This window comes from Limulus polyphemus, unplaced genomic scaffold, assembly GCF_000517525.1.
Source record: "Limulus polyphemus unplaced genomic scaffold, Limulus_polyphemus-2.1.2 Scaffold1585, whole genome shotgun sequence".
Classification (NCBI taxonomy): Eukaryota; Metazoa; Arthropoda; class Merostomata; order Xiphosura; family Limulidae; genus Limulus; species Limulus polyphemus.
This window is the reverse complement of record NW_013667195.1, coordinates 166,347-171,075: the sequence shown is the minus strand read 5'-3', so window position 1 is coordinate 171,075 and position 4,729 is coordinate 166,347.

Here is a 4,729-nt window from a genome sequence, read left to right as displayed (position 1 = left end):
AAATGTGCTAAACGACTCAATTTGCTTAAATGTGTGTCTGGCACACGTTGGGGAGCGTCCAAAAATATTTTATTACGTATGTAAAAAACCTTAATAAGATCCGTCATTGATTACGGCAGTATAATTTATGACTCTGCGAGTCGCTCAGTCCTTAAACAACTGGACGTTATTCAGAATCGTTGTCTGCGATTATGTTGTCGAGCATTGAAACACACCCATATATATCGGCTATGGAAGTAGACTGTGGTGTCCTACCCCTTGACCTGCAGAGATAGAAGATCCAACTCAAATTTATAGCAAGATCTTTGTATTACGATTATCCCGTTCATTTCATTCAAAAGAATTGCAATATTATTGTGGACCCTTCCACCAAAATAACTCGCCAATGTCGTCCGCGAACCTTCAAAATGTTGCAAAATACCAATATTTTCACTTTCCTCCTTGGGAGATTCCAACCTCTGATGTTGACATCAATCTTCATTATGTTGGTAAAAAACGGGAGCAAAGTAATTTGCTTTTGTCCTTGGCCAAGGAGACTCTAGCAAGTTTCTCAGACTATACTAGTATCTTTACGGATGGCTCCAAGTCTACCAGTTTTAATTCATCGGCATTTTATATAAACAATCTCAACATCAGAAAATCATTTAAAACTGCACCTGCTTCTGTATATAAGGCTGAACTGTTTGCTATTTTACACGCCCTTCTGTGGCTGGAAGATTCCGAGGTTACGAAAGCTCTGATAGTCAGTGATTCTTTAAGTTCATTACTTTCGATTATGAACGGTTCCTTTACATCTAACCCAATGTTACTGAGTGAAGTATTTATATACCTTGTCCGATAATGTCGCCGTATGGTCATCAGATTTCTTTGGGTCCCTAGCCATATAGGAATCCAGGGAAATGAGACAGTTGATCATCTTGCCAAGAATGCGTTAACATATCCTGGGGTCACAAACGTTTCTATTGAACTTGGTGACCTCTATGGCCAAGTTTATCAATTCATTTTAGATTCCTGGCAGCGTAGATGGAATTCCGTGCAACATTCCAATATCTACAAGAAAATTGTTCCTATTGTTTCTTCTCACATCAAGTATGAATGTACGAACAGACAACAAGAAGTTATTATTACACGCCTCCAGTTTAATTGCACAGGTCTAAATGGACATCTGTACAAAATAAAAGTACACCCAAATGGTGAATGCAGCCATTGTTCAAATTTTGAAGACCCAGAATACGCTTTCATGGAATGTATATATTACCAAAGAGATCGAGCAGCCATAAAACAACAGATGGGTAACATAAAAGCCCCTTTTACCTACCTCTCTCTCTATTAACCCCCGGCATGGCCAGGTGGTTAGGGCGCTCGACTCACAATCTGAGAGTCGCGGGTTCGAATCCACGTCCCACCAAACATGTTCGCCCTTTCAGCCGTGGAGGCGTTATAATGTGACGGTCAATCCCACTATTCGTTGGTAAAAGAGTAGCCCAAGAGTTGGCGGTGGGTGGTCAATTAGCAGAGGAATTGTATCATCCCACAGAAGTGACATGGTTACAAAACAACAAGACTTCATCAAGGCCCAACTACAAGAAACATCTTGGGTTTCTTCCACTATAGACATTTGGTCAGACAGGCATATGAGAGGTTTCCTTGGTGTGACTGTCCATGTAACTGAAATCAACAAGTCTGCCATCAACTTGAGGTCGTACCTGTTAAGTTGTAGCAGATTCACAGGTAAGAAAATCAGCGAGGAGTTTGAAGCCATCTGTGACGAATATATAATACAGAATAAACTGGACTATATTATATGTGACAAGGCACCAAACATAAAGAAAGCATTTACTTTGTGCTTCCATAGAAACACTGATGATGACGCAGGACCAAGTAGTGCTGATTACCTTGATGATGACAGTTTATTGGAAGAGTACCAGGAAGAAGCCCAGCAAGATGTAGATATGGCACTGACCAGGAACTGCCAGAAGCAGCGCCTGTAATGTTTTACACACACCCTGCAACTGATGATGTCAGATGGGCTGAAGGAAACAAAAGCAATCAACCTCGCCATGAGTAAAGTTTCAAAACTGTGCCCCTAACCAAGCTGCTCCTTCAAAGTAACCTTTCAAAAGGCATTTGGGCCTAACAAAGGGATTCCTGCCCTTAACTGCACCAGATGGAACTCAACCCAGGTTAAAGCTATAATATTTCTCGACCATCAGGCATTATGCGATCTCCTGGAAGAATAAACACATAAAGAGGTAGCTCTTAGCAGCAGAGAATAGAGCCAGTTGCAAGAACTAGTCACCATCTTGGTACCTTTCCTTGAAGCAACCTACTTGACACAAGGAGAGCAGATTGTAACCATAAACTCTGCCCTGCCTGTGTGATATGTTAGTCAATGTTTAGTACATGAACACCCTCATCAGAGTCCTCAGTATTCCAAGAAATCTTTGTCACTGCACAAATGGCGGAATCAACACAAGAAACTGCTGATCTACCATTTGGTGATCCCATTTATCTCTTGTCAGAAATACTTTATCCAGCATTCTGCATGATGTTTATTGAATATGATGCCCTGTCACCAAAAAAGGTGAAGGACAAGGTCGAGAAAGTTGCAAAGGGTAAATATAATTAAAACAGCAATTGCCATTTGAGCTATGGGAGTGAAATATGAAGTGTGGGCTAATTTTGGGGGAGCAATTTGTTTTGAATAAAAAACAAATGCAGAAGATAAGATACCTAAAATCCCTTTAAAAGAGAAGAGGTGTACTGAATGGCTCCAACTGCATTTTAAAAATATATGATGTAAATGGAACGACAGTTACTATTAGTTGTTTTGTATACACTGTAAATGTGACCTGAACTGATCTGATGAAGCTAAACTTGAGAATTATCAAATATGACTCATCAATACTTTCAGACTTTATGTTCTATCAGCACTAAATGTATGTTTTCTTATGTATAATCTGCTAAATGGTAGCCTACTATTTACAACCATGTCAGTGATGATGATTCACATTCATTGCATTTAACCATCATTACATCAGATCAGGTTAGAAATAACACATGCACGACAATTTACTTAAAACTTGTTTTACTTTAGATTTTCTTCCATATATTCATTATACAGATTTGATCGTGTCCCAGGCCAGCACAGTACTAGTAGAAAACGACACCAGTAGCTAGGAGGAGGACATTCTACCCCAGAAGGACCCTCGACTTTTTACAGGATACAAAGGCAGCAGACACTGGGGCGGGGCTTTGAAGATATCTGTATCTTCCCAGGTCAGAAGATATTTTAATATGTTCCAGGAATTTCATGAAGGAAGACCCAATGCATCTTTTCACTTCTGGTTGATAAGTAAGAACAGCCTATCTAGGCCGTTTTCTGTGGCTATGAGAGTACTGGCTGTTCCCGCTTCTAGTTGTCCCATTGAATGAGTGTTCAGCCATGGAGCATCATTATGCGCCCTCATAGAGCTAATCTTAGTGATAAAATTCTGTCTCAGCTGATATTTCTAAAGCGTAACAGTTTGTACAGATAAAATATATACTCTGATTGCCGTCTTCTTGTCAGTGACGTCACACACTTTGAGGCAAATATCAAGCACAAGCACACTGCTTGGAGACCTTATAGTAAAGCTGGTCCAAAATAAAAGATAGCTCATACTTCCTTTACAAACCTGTGTGACTCAATTGGATTTCCACCACCATGGATTGTTACATATGAGGCAAAAATAGTTTACCATCAGTTTGTCTTGGCATGAGATCAGATTCAAATGATATCCAGCTTATTTCATTTACGTATGTTGGAAAATATTCACTCCAAACCAATTATTACTAAGCCTGTCTAGAAACAAACTGAGGGTACATTAATTTGGCTTCCATAACCAACTAAAAAAAATCACACCTTATAGAACATTTGGATTGTCCACAAACACATTTTATCATTATGACTTGGATAAAATGACTTGTGATTTGACTTGAGACTTGCAGGAAATGACTTATGACTTGACCTTACTGACTTGTGATTTGACTTGAGACTTGCAGGAAATGACTTATGACTTGACCTTACTGACTTGCGACTTGACTTGGATATGCAAAAAATGATTTGTTACCAATTCTGGCTGAAACTATGCTATCATCTCAGATGTTTATACAAAACACCAAACCAGGAGATAATAGTCACGAGAGAAGTATGATGCTGTAACTTATATGCGTTTATGCATCACGCAATCATATTCAGTCCTGAAATGACAGATCAACACAAGTGTCTAGGATTATACGCAGAAATTTCCTTGGAATCCATGTCTATTACATAAGCAGAATTTTAAAAATAGACAAGTGGTTTAAAGAATGCGACGTGCTTAACCATTTAAAACACTTCCCTCAAAAGGCTATGAAGATGTTTTATATCCACCTGTAGCGATACCTGCAAGAAGGGGTATAAATACTGGCTGTATATTATGTGTTCAATGTTTATTACATTGTTCTACATCAATTTGGACATACAAGATTGATAAAGGACACTAGTTTTTACTTATAAACACTGGTTTAAATGTTATTAAGTAGTAAACTATAAAATTTGACGGGCACTACTACTCGAGTTCTAGGGGGCTCACCGAGATTTTGTCACGTTACCCGTGGGTCAGACTGCCACTGATTAAAAGCCTAGTAATATTGTTACGTCTCCGTTTGTTAATTGATTTTCCGTAGCTTCGTTCCGACGAAACTT